The following is a 13,513-nucleotide window of genomic DNA, read 5'->3' on the forward strand; positions in this document are numbered from 1 at the left end:
CTGGTTGAATATCGCAAACATACCGTACTGTTTATCCACCAGACTTCTTTACTTCATTGATTAAAAATCTGAGTTAAAAAAGATTTATTTTTGTTGACCCAATTATATTTAAACCAAAATGTCTGTTTCGGAATCTCTTGGTTGTTAAATTACCTATTAATTCATGGTAATTTACACGCAATGCCCGTTAGTTCACATTAACGTTCTGTTAAATAGGCTTCTTGTCATTGCGGTGCTCTAAATTTGTCACACAGGCAGCCATTTCAATAACTATTTTAAGTCCCTGAAAAATAAAGTGCGTCTACTTTAACCACAAAGATATTTTGTTTCGCAGGAACCAGTGGCTCTGCCGAATCACTTCAAATATGTAGAGGAACTTCTTAATTCGACAATATAATGTTAATACCGTCGGAAAACATTATTCAAATCACTATCGTTCTACTTAAAATAAAAGAATGTAGGATTTATTTATTTAGTATCGTTACCCCTAAACAATTTACAACTTAAAACTCAACACTCTAATAGGGTGTTACAAATGTAAGCAATATTTTATTTCGTTTGTGAATATAGTGTATTTTACCGTTTTATACCTAAGTCCAATATATTGGACGTAAAGTTAGCGATCTGATACCAAATGACGTCATTCATTGGTATGCTCGATTAAGCACAAGAAACAAGATTGACACGCTCAAGGATATTTTGTTCATGTTCTTTGTGCGTTTTTTTTTCTACCTTTTTAAATCACTACGTTGAATCATAATCAAAGCTGAAATCCTTAGATTAATTTAATCGGCACAGATTCCACCCTAGCAACGAGTACTAATACTCTCCCAATAAGCCCCGATCCGATATTATTTGACAGCCCTAGCTATTTCGTTAGAAAAATTATTAATAAAATAAACTTAACTTGTTGAAGTAGAACAATTTTAGAGAAAGTTGTTTAAGCCAAGTAAGCTTAAAACATGTTTCATTGAGTAATCTCAAAACCAAACTTGGCTAAGTTAATAAAGCAAAGATATTATAAGAGTATTATTACATTGGTTTAAGTCCACTGACATAATTATATATTTGTTGAGCATCAACACCAGTAAGATGCTATTACCACACGTCCTAATTTCCAACGACTTGTTCACACTAACAAAAGTCTACTATATGACAGTAAACCACGACTGACTGGGCCTAGCAGTTGCTCCGTCTGCTAAACTTTAAACGCCCCTTGGCCATTGGTTTAACAACATAACAACTCTGCCGTCGGAAAAGACACAAAGAAGGTCGCTTTTAAGGTCGTCGTTCATATGGTGCACTTGCAACTCTGCGTTAGGATCGACGCAGAAATCGCCGGTGGATATATCGTGAGCGGTTGCGTGCAGGTAAGAATCGTTCGTCCGCCAAGTTACCCGAGCAACCCTGAAATTGTGGTTATATTAATTTGCGAATTGATGGACTTATTAAGAGCTCGGAGAACTTCTCTGCTGAACGTAACAAAAATAGGTGTTTTAAAAGCACATATTTAGCCAACCTTACTTTATGAATTAAAATGATTAATTTTAACTAAAATACATTGAGATTTCCTTTAAATTGTCCACAGCTCTAACAATACAGATCACACTCAATAAAAAAAATTGACTTTCATTTTAGATGACCTGACGTAAAACAAACAATCGGAGCACGTCTCTCAATCTGCAATAAAAACTAGCGTAAATAACATATGAATGACTGGCAAACCATACGTGAAATACACGGCATGTGGTCTTTAAAATATTTCAAATGGAACGTACTTCTTATCTCGATCGAAGCACAAGACGTCTTCCGAAAAATCGCCATCGAAATCTCCAAGCACTAAATTTCCGACGCCGAATTTGCAGAAAGACGCGTAAACTATGGGTAGCGTCCCGAACGTACCGTCTCTATTGTTGATTTGCAACACGCTGAACAACACAGTTTTGTGTTAAAATATGTATTTAGCCTCATAAAAATAAATGCTATAGTTGTTAACACAAATGTATGTTAATTCTAACTTAGAAAATACGCGTACACCAATTACAATTTGAGAACCATATAATGCGTAGTATACATGGTAAAGCCAAGCAAGTACATTACGGGATTTATATTTATTTTATATTAATTCAAAAAAGGGTTGTAAATGTTGTCCTCCATTAAACACAAAACAATCAGGCGAATAAGCATAGAAGAAAGCGTGTGATTTTATTGTACTATTAAAATGGCGATAAGCTTTCAATCAATTACAGTTGGGCTACCTACACTTTCTTCAACTCCGCAATACAGATAACATCGGTCGCCCCATCACCATTCGCATCTAATGTCCGTTTCCACCCTTCTTGGCAAATTGCACTCGAAGCAACCGTCCAATCGCCTCTGATCTCTGTGACGCAGTTAAAATCGTTGAATAAAATCCAAGTCTAATTAACAAAATATTTTTAACAGTTTTTTAACAGACCTCTCTTTATATATATTTCGACTCACTAGCAACTATGGCGGCTTTAGAAATGAAGCTTTTTTTTCATACTTAAAGTATTTTGCAACAAAATCTTAATTCGCCTTTATTTTTAACTTAGTTCTTAGTGCCAGTTAACCGATTGTTTTCCACACAAGGTGTACATTCAAACAAGGTAAATCGCTTTTCGCTTGAATAAAGTAAAGCGGTGCTTCTATACTTTTTTGGCGGGTCTCAAATATTAAAAAATAATATAATAAACATCAATAGGAAAACGAAAATTTCGTTTTAATTTTACAACGATCAACAAATAGGATGTGGCCCACACCTAGCTTGAACTCAAATCGTTGATAGGCTTCGCTAGTGAATTATGCACTTCTAGGGTAGCGTTTATGCACTTCCTCATGATATGATGGAAATAGTTAATACTTATGCACATGTAAATACGCAGTTCAAAACAAGTAAAACCTGGAACCAGATCTTGGTATTCGGTAGGAACTTGATTCGCGTCATCGTCAATTGGTACGTCATCGAAGTCCTTCCCTTGAACTTCCAGAATGACGGATTCTGTTTATACAAATTAGTTTAAGGGTACTAAAAAGGTAACCAAGTTAAAAAAAATTATGATTAGGCTATACTTAAACCAAATTATAAATAAATTCCACTTTCATGGCAAGCCATTTTTCTGCATAAATCGCAATTTTATCCGTTATTTTGAAGTTGCCAAGTAAAGATTTTCTCAAGTAAAATAAAGCATTAAAGGCAGTAGTCGAATAATAGCCTAAAATAGGTTGGCGTATTGCAAACCAATATTTCGTCAATTTGGTGACTGTATCCATGACAAATTCCGTTTTACCTGATTGCGGGAAACAAAGATTTGTGTTGCACGCTTGTTTCTCCTCCTTAAATCCATCACAGGCCGTCGATAGAACCATACCTTTCAAGCAATTGCGAGTCCTGAATGACAAGCTGTTCGTTTACCGAATGAAGTATGACTTGAAGTATGTTTTTAGTTCGCGTTTCATTATGGAGTAACACTTACGTTGACAAAATGGAATTTTAAACGTGCACTGTATACGAGAGCAGTGTTTCTTAAACCGAAAAATGAACCGTTTTGTCCATTTCAATCAAATGATTGCATTTTTAGCGATTCGCGCGAACGCCTAAATGTGTTTCGACCAAGTTACAGTTACACTTGCAAAACAGGCAGTTTCTAAGGTTTACGTTTATCATGACGTCACGTCGTGATGTACCTCTGTTCAGTTATCTCTAGAAATGTTCATGCTACACGAACGAACGCAAATCCCCTTTTCTCAATTTTTCACCTTTCTTTGATTTCACATTCTTCTTTGCACAACGACCAGGCAGTCCATTCTGTCCACGTTGCTGTACCGCCCACTGGACTAGCAGGAGTTTTACAATTCTGCAAAGAAACAACACGGCTTTGTAAAATTAGTTGACAAAAGACATAAAAAGCCAAATTGTACAACTCTATGTTAGGAGCAGTCCAATACGAGTAGGTTATTTTCAGGAAGATAACGTTTTTAAGTCAGGTAAAGAATGGCCATTATACAATATGTTTTGCTTGATGACTGGTTATATTTTCGGCAAATTCTAACCACGATTGACAAGCATAATAAAAGCCAAAACAAAAAAAATTGAAATTTACACGGCGCTTGTGCTTTGTTTACCTCCCTGCCACAAATTCTAGTTTCTGTTTCTTTGCTGCTTTGGCTTTCCATTCCCACGCACTGGTCAGATATCTCGTAACCGTTCTTATAACACACCCGCGACCGTTGAGTTTGGCCGCAATCATCAGTGCAAACTGACCATGTCGACCATTTGCCCCAAATGCTTCCTAAAACACTGCAAATAATTAAATTCGTACAATAAGCAAAAGTTTGAGAAAAATAACTATAAAAAAACACTGCTTATGTAGTTTGTTTAAATTTTATCTATTTATTAATATTGCATTTGAAATATAAAGTTGTATAAACTTAGTCCCGTTAAATCTAAATCATTATTAAAAATAGCATTTGTTGTGAGTAATCTACGAATATTGAGGCGCCAAGTTTACTTCTAAATTAATCGTTTTCAATGCATTCAAAAGATAAAGATTAAACTAAGTACAGAACTTACAGAATTCAGTAAACCGAATGAATTCATTTGAATTAAGATACTGATGATGTTTTTAGAAATGAAATATATTTATCATATAACATCCAAACGAAGATGATATGCAAGCAGAATCGTTTGTTTTTTACCATTCGGATTCAGGCAGATTCTGCTAATCAAACTAAAATTTTGCTTGTATTTAAAAGAAACGCAAATGATAAATGGCAGAATCAAAGTGGTGGACATTTACCATTATTTTGAGCCATTTCAAGTCTTTGTTATCTACTTTAAAATAAAACAATACCGTGCTTCTTTTAAAACATGATTATACCGGCACCATGGTACCACTAAAACTGCCCGGCATAATTCTATGACGTAAAAAATCTACAAAGCTTTTTAGCCTGTGCACAAAAGAAACAATTCGGTAATTGTTTCTCCACCCACATGATACAAGATAATAGTAAAAACTCATGGCCTAGTTAGAGATATGGTGCCACTTACGAGTTATATTCTTTGTTGTATTGGTAGAGGGACAATTTCCTAAATGGCAAACATCCATATCGTCGTTGAAACCTTCGCAGATGGCATCAGTTGGACATGTTCTGTACCTGGTGAATGTTTTTTTATGGCATTTTACTGTTATAAGCGTTAAAGCTATTTTTAACTTATATAGACAAATCGACAGTGACAGTCTTCGGGATTCTATGTAATTCATTTCTTAGTTTAGATAGAGCTGTCTGACACAACAGTGCTTAGCCCTTTGACAAAAAAGAAACACCCTCAATTTTCAGCATATGTACATTTTGAGAATGCTTTCAATGTGTTTGGTTACTGGATGATTCAGTTTAATGAAAAGGGTGATATATTCTTAAATTCATTTCCAAACTTCTTCCAAGTAAATGTGTGTATTTTAATAATTTAAAGTTATTGCGGTATTAAAAGTTCACGTTTTACTAATTCATTTTTTTCTCTTTCGGTTCAATATAACTACGAAACTGATACAGTTCAACTTAGTTTTAATTAATTTGAATAGAATGTCTGGATATCCTAACAAACCGCGCTCACCTTGCTCGCCGGGTCTGGCTACGCATTTTGGGATTCTACAAGTGCACCCTGAGCTAAAAACGGTTAAGAAACACTTTCCCAATCAATCAAACGTCTCCAATTAACGGTACACTAAATGGTTTATACCTCATTTTTATGCCTTTTCCGCATGTTTTCGAACAAGTCTGCCATTCTCCCCATTCCGACCAACCGAATGTGTCAAACAAAAGCACTGGAATAAACAAAGGCATTGGTCATCTAAATATGTTGGACATGTCCTGCTTGTATTTTTGTTCACCGAAGGATACCCGTGCATCTAAAATATACAGGATCGCAAAATCGCTCTTTGCAAATGCATGAGTTTGGATCTACCTTCTTACGTTTGATTTTAGTGATTTTCTAATTGATCCTATTTTTTCTCGCGATCCATGCGATCCTGTATATATAAGATGCACCAAAGGATATAGGTATTTTAAATTTAGTGACTATGATCAAACACATTAATTTTCTTTGAATTGATATGTAAAGTCAAACAATGTAACCGAATTTTTAGACACATTGAAACGTAAGTATAGTAAAATAAATATTACCCAAAATAAACACTGCTCATAACAACTAACCTATAGAATCGCAAGACATGGTTTGACACTGTTCAAGATCCTGGCTACTGGGTAGTTGCCAAGGACACTGTCGGACATAGGTATCTTCCCAGAAGTGATTTTTGCATCCACGTGTTCGCCGACGCCAGCCAGATCCGCAACTGCGCGAACATGGGCCCCACGCTGTCCATTCCAACCAATTGCCGAACACTCCTAAACGCGACATTTCTTCCCTGGTTGAACAATACCTTAGACTTGTTACTGTTAATATGAACTACAACTGCTTTTGCGAATAAGTTGTCTGAACAAATAGTGGAGACAAAAATGATAAAGATAGACTTGGTTAAATGGGTGGATGACACCGTTACGTGAAGTTAGATGTTCGAACACGATGCACCAGGCAACATATTACGGTCGTTTCTCCATCAGTCCCTACTAACCCTGCGTCGCTTATTTGGCAGAACGACGGCCCCGTATGTCCGGAGGTCGTGAGTTGGAATCTTACCGCAGGCAAAATTTTTCCAGAATTGTCTTGCTAGCAGTACAATCCTGGTTAGGCTTACTGCTTCTAATTAGCGAAGGCATCTGATATATATATATATATATTTATTTACCAGTTTCATCGCATTTTTTCTCGACACAATCCATCGCTTCGTATTTGATGTTTGGCAAGCAGCAAGTTTTTCTGCAGAAAATATTAAATGAGATGTATTTGTAATATAAAGTTTGCGACTATACCCTGTTTTTATCTAGTATGTTAAAGTTAAATTAAGCGATAAAAAAAATATGCCGAGGGAACAAGGTACACATCATTTATTGGATTTGCAGGTAATTTAAAACTAATAGGCCGCAAACTCCTGAGATTATTTATCGAAACTGGTGCTCATAAATAATTATGATTATAACACAAAAATTCGCTTATTTAAGTGTTTTTACCTGAATCTCGTGCCTTTATTACAAGTTGTGGAACAGGGTGACCACGGGCCCCAAATTCCTTCTTCGCACTCCACTTCGCTCTCGCATTCCTCTAGTACAAAGTTAGCTCCTGGGCAACGTGATTTGTAAACGATTGTGTCGTTTTTGCTCAAGCATTCCCTCATTCTCGCTTTCTGGCCAACGCCACAAGTTGCCGAACATATTCCAAAGCTTCCCCACTCACTCCAATAGTCGCCGGCTTGATTCTCTATGAAAATAAGGTAACACTATAAAGCACAATACTGTACACAGGTTTTAGTAGCAATTTCAATAAAGTTGTAACGGTTTTATCTTCACTTGAATTTTTACACTGGCGAAGCGTGCGATTTGGCCAAAGCGTTAGTAAAGATCAAAAGATAGATACTTACAACATTGCTTACTTATGGCTTTGGTAAGTTTACTGCTATTACAGTAAAACAAATGTTACTATATTTGTATACACATAGTAATACTAGTTTAGCACAATTCAAATGTAATACAGTTTCAAATGAATATACCATTTAAATGTAATATTTAAATGGTATATTCCAGGGGTAGGCAATTCTATTCAATGGAAAAGCCATTTGCAGAAAATACAAGTACCAGAGAGCCTCAAAATTGTGAGCTAAAGGTTACTATCATAGCAATGAAATTGCGTTGACTTGCTGTTAACTAACTCTTCGGATTCTGAAACTCTTTGGATTTCTTCGGATTCTATGTCTAGTGTTACATCATAAACGAAATGCTGGCCTAAATAAAGAAAAGAAAAAGAGAGAAACGTCCATAAACTGTACTCTTGGTAGCCTTTACAATTTTTTTGAAATTTTACGAAGAGCCACAAAAAACATGACGGCGAGCCGCATGTGGCTCGCGAGCTGCAGTTTGCCCACCCCTGGTATATTCATTCCTTGTTTAACACAATTTAAATGTTAGACAGTCTATTAGAACGACTAAGCTTTAAAGAATAAGATATTTGAAAGCACTTACAATATAAAATAGATAAACAAGGAATATGTGTGTTTTACCTATTTCTATATATGTTACCCTTAGTTAAACGCAATACGCCATAAACTTACGTTTGAAAAAGGGGTTAATTAGGCAAATGTACAATGTGTTTATATCATCTATGTTTTGTTTGGTGAAACCGTTTCTTTGAGCCTTTACTGTTGCACCAGTTTTATCAACTATAGTTGGATTGTGGTTATGAGAAAAACTCAGGCCATCGAAATGCATTAGAGATGTTAAACTGTAAGTTGAGTTGATATCCCGCACTGCGCCACTTCCAAGAGGCTTAAAGTTGAATTTGTGGCCTGCAGCAACCATAAAATATAAGGATGTCACACTAAACCCAAATCAATGCTATTAATTCATAATCTGGTAAACCAACATATTTTAATATTTTACAGTGAGTTCATTTATATAAAAAATATGCATTAATCGTATCAATAGGTTTACTCAAAGTATAAGTTCCTGTAGATGTAACTTTCATTCCATACTTAAGAAAATATAGATTAAAATTGTACACAAATTTGGCCCTAAAGGTTACAGTAATGTAATTGTAATTAAATATTATATTGTAACCTTATGTCACACCTTTACAACATACAAGATATACCTGGTGATATGTTCTCGTAGTTAACAGTGACAAAATCGTCTCTCATAGGATTTGACTGTTCATGCCAAAAACCCAATGTGTGCATCATCAAATGAACAACGATCCCTGCATAGATGCATTTCTCGCTAAGATTAATATATTGACGTCCACCGATCCGACCTACATTGGACCTGTAATAAACTTACAATAATAATAAAAGTGACGAAAGGGAAAACAGTTAAATCTTGCAAAGTCTTAGTAGTGATTTTCTTTTTTAATAGTAAATATGTTAACTCAGGTAAGCTAGTTGGCGGATGAAAAGCTTAAAAAATGTTTTTTGATGTTGGTTTTCTTGTAAAGTTACCTGCAGCCATTGAGCTCTGCAATAAATTCAACAAAATGTCTTTGTTCTGTATCGTCCTGGCCAGTATGAGGAACAAAATCAACACAGGTTGAAGCAGAGAACAACTCAATTGCTTCTTTTATGGCATCAATTCTCTCCATTTTACCCTCTGTAATTAGTACATATTTGTAATTCACAGAAAAACTACTCCATAACAATATGACATTTTACAGTTGTATAATACCATGTTTGTGTTTGGCATATACCCAAACATTAAATAATTGTAAACGGTTGCCTTTAATGAAAACAATACGCTCAAAGATGACACTTTCTAAACAAATAACTTGAATTTTAGAAAACAAAGTTGTTTTACATGTCGTTATTATTTACCAATCAATTTACAAATTATTTGTGGTAAACCTGGTAAAAAACTCCCTTGTTAAATTTATTCTGTGGTGTTAAACCAAAGCTGTAGTTACATTTAAATGTTTTCAGGTTATCTTTAGGCTAGGCTAAGTGTATTTCAATCGATAAAGTAACACTGAGATAAAATAATTTGCCATTCTATCATTCCAAAATAATATAAATTGTCTGACAAACACCTAATGCTGTTCTTACTAAGAGATGGGGCAATAACGTAAGGGACTCGAACTCTCTCATTCACAACCATCCAATCCCAGATAGGTTGATGAATTGAAACTGAACTATGCTCATAACTGCTGTCTTCTTCTGTTATGCGAGACTAAAATCATAGCAAGTAAATTAATTATTTTATTTAACATGTATATCAAAATTTCAACTATGAACATAAGTAAAAGAAAAATGCTGTATCATGCCAGCTGGTGTAAAAACAGCTCTTTAAGAAACAAAGTGAAACATTAAAAGTGGCACTACACAGAACTTAACCTGCTTGATTTGTTTAGGAACTGCATTTCTACACTGTCCTATACCACTAACAAAATGCATGAGGTTTCCTAGGGAGGGGGGAGGGGGGAGTGTTGGGTAGTCAACTGCAGTAGTTTTATATTGTTGGTTTTTTTGAGATTGGGTATTAACAAGATTTGTTAAATACTAGAGAAAATTGCACTAAGACAAATATAAGGCTCATTCTTTTAAAATTCACCCTTATTATGGCTAATGTCTCATGTTTTAGTCACAGATTGTACTTACGCTTGGTAGTAGGATCGCTGCAAAAAAAGGTTGAGGAACAGTACTTTGCATTAAAAGAGTGCTGTTGGGATTAAATACCACAAACAGCTACAATTTATTATTTAAAGAAATAATAAACAATTACTGTCATCATTGATTTTATAGTTTGTTGAGAAAAAGCAATATCAGACTCCAAAACACCACCCAAAGCACAGGAGCATGATTTGAAACATCCATATTCATCTTGTTCATATGAAAGGACACAACCTGATTGGCATGATGAGATATCAAAATCGCATTTCACTCCAGCCAATTGCCCTAAAACATATAAAATAAATAAATATTACTAAAAGTCTTTAGATTTTAAACACACTTTATAAATTGTCAGATTTTACAAATTTTAAAAGATAATAAGCTACATACTTAGTCTTTCAAAAAAAGAACAGACTGGGTGCTCTTTTTAATGAATGTATAAAAATCTTACTTTCACAGTTTAGAATTTCAAATTCAGTTGGTGTTCCTCCAAAGGCACAGTAATTTATTTCAGCTTCTGAAGTTGGCAGTACTGAAAACATTAGTTGGTGTAAATCTGAAGACAAAATGACAATATATTTTTTCACAAACTTACTCACATAATGCAAGAAGAACTCCAGCTATTATTCCCAAGCATAAAAGTAAAATAATACCAGCAAGAACTAGTTTCTTATAATCACGCACAGGTGGAAGTGAAATTTCCTTTCCTGAAAAAACAAATTAAAAAAGTGGTAATATTATGATTTTTTACTATAAAATATGTTTGTAAAATATATATGCATATGGCCAGCAACAAGTTTTTTAATTTAATATTTATTTTCCAATGCATTTTGGAACAAGACAACAATTGGACTGACAACTAAGTCGAAATAAGGCTTGCATCTGAATTAAATCTTAGCTGTCCGAATACGACCTAAACCGCTAGATTACCATTGGAACTACCTCTTACCTAACCCTAAAACACACCTTCAAGTTCAACTATAACTCAATCCTATACCCAGCTTCCAAACTCCATTCATTTATCATCCCTAATGTTAACAAAGGACTAACAACAGTATCAAAAACGGCTGCATTCAAACCATGGTGCAATAAGTTTTCAACAGCCATTCCAAAATGGCAGTACCTCTTATATTTATTGGCAGGCCACAAACAAGACTTCTATCCTTGAAAATTACTTCGAAGTAAATTATATATTAAATGTATTTTTTCTAAAATTAAAACTTGCTGCTGTCCTTAGTAAGCCATATTGTTTTTAGACAATTTCCAAATTAGTATTCACATTAACTTAAAGAACAAAAAGCTTCATAAAGCTAAAGCAAGATTATGGTTGGATCAAAGGAATTTAAAATAAACTTTTCAGCATGGTTTTAACTAGGCTTCCTAAATTTCGAGTCTTCCAGCTCATTTGTTTTCCAAACTTTCACCATCCTTTACGTTTTACTACAAAGAAAAATGCTTTCAGTTGTCTGCCTCTCTCCACACATTAGTTTAAGCCAAGTTAACGATGCCTAACACTAAGAACTCCACATTTCCTATTTGGGAAGGCGTGGTTTTCAGTAGTGCTTATACCTAAAAAAATCTTTCCTTATTATATTTCAGCTAGGGTTCCTCTCCGGGAATGTTTCGATGGAAAATTCCTGGGATTTCCAGCGAATTAACGATCCCAAATCCCTGGAAATTATTTTATGATCCCGCTTATTTGGCAACATAGCAAAACTTAAAAACTAGTCGTTTTTGACTGATATAAAGACGAAAACATAGCACACCTATTAGTCGTTGCCTGAGTTGCCTTATTTGCGCTTACCAGCGGAACAACTTAATTAAATTTATTCTACTAATAAGAATGCGCCCTGCATGCGCTTTATTATAAATAAAATTAGGGTGCAGCTTTTAAAACGAGAAGGTCTTGTAAGATTGCAGAAGAAATACAAAATAACATAAATAAGCTTAATTAACTGTTTCAAGCTAATATAAAGTAATTTTTAACATTATATAATGAATGACGTAATTAGGTATAATTTTTTCGTCCAGATTCCCAGGAAATTTCATGGGAAACGGGATTGAAAAATCCGGGAAAAAGAGGAACCCTAATTTCACCATTCCTAGAAAGCCAAGTGGGTCACTACAGTTCTGTAATGTGTCATAAACACCGGGAACCATACACTGTGATTTATAATGTTTTTTAGATAATCTAGGATTTAAATTTGTATGAGACTTTGTCAAACAGGTTTAGGTGTTATTATTGTGCTTTCCATTCATACCTGCGCCAGTTTTTGCGCTTTGCATTCCAACAGTTTTTTTGTTTGCTTGAGGCCACCGGACTAGTGGTCGAGGAGTTTCTTCAATTGCCATCATTGTTGATATTGGCTGCTCTGTCAAAACCTGATTTTAACCTAAATTGTCATTCCTGTAGTCTTTAGGGAAGAGGTAAGTAAATATGTTGGTGTATCAAACAGTGTTTCCTCTAAGTTTGTCCAAACGCACAGGTGCTCAAAATCTTGTACATGAGTCTAAAAACAGTGCACGAAGTGATAAGTGAAAAAATGCTCTTGGCTGGAACATTGGTCTCAAAGCAAAGATAAACTAATAAATTAATCAAAATGAAATTTTCAGCCTATAAAGTCAAGTATAACCTTAGTGTGCCCTGTATATTGTTTCAGTTTGGGAAAACGATGTTCACTTAATTAGAATTTATCAAAAATAGATGTCAAAAAATTACATAAAAATTAAACCATATCTATAATTAGTGCTGCACAATAGGGCTATTTATACCCCAAAACGGACCGCATATTCCAGTTTGAGTACCACTGGTTTAGCGTCAGCTGTTTAAATTTATTCCCGCGCTTCGTTTTAATCCAATGAGCAAAATGATCAAACTTATTTGCAATAAAGCCTTTATGCCATAAGCAATAAAGCCTATCTGTTTATGTTAAGTCAGTCAAAATTTTTGTAGAATATTTTTCAAGTTTTATCATCGCAACGGAAGATGTAAAACAATTAAAACTATTTAATATGTTATTTGCTCAATAACAAAATAAAACCTTTTAATAAATTTCTATACTGCAATACTTTCATGTCGTTGCCCTGGATACGTAAAGCCTAAAGCATTTTATCCTTGTCTTTAAATTTTATTTAATACATTTAGAATTTGTTTTCTGTAATATAAATATGGAATAAAAGAAAGTTAATTTATAAAACAATTTAATACCTTGGTATTTTATATATTA

The sequence above is a fragment of the Ascidiella aspersa genome, chromosome 7, assembly GCF_963924565.1.
Source record: "Ascidiella aspersa chromosome 7, kaAscAspe10.2, whole genome shotgun sequence".
Lineage (NCBI taxonomy): Eukaryota > Metazoa > Chordata > Ascidiacea > Phlebobranchia > Ascidiidae > Ascidiella > Ascidiella aspersa.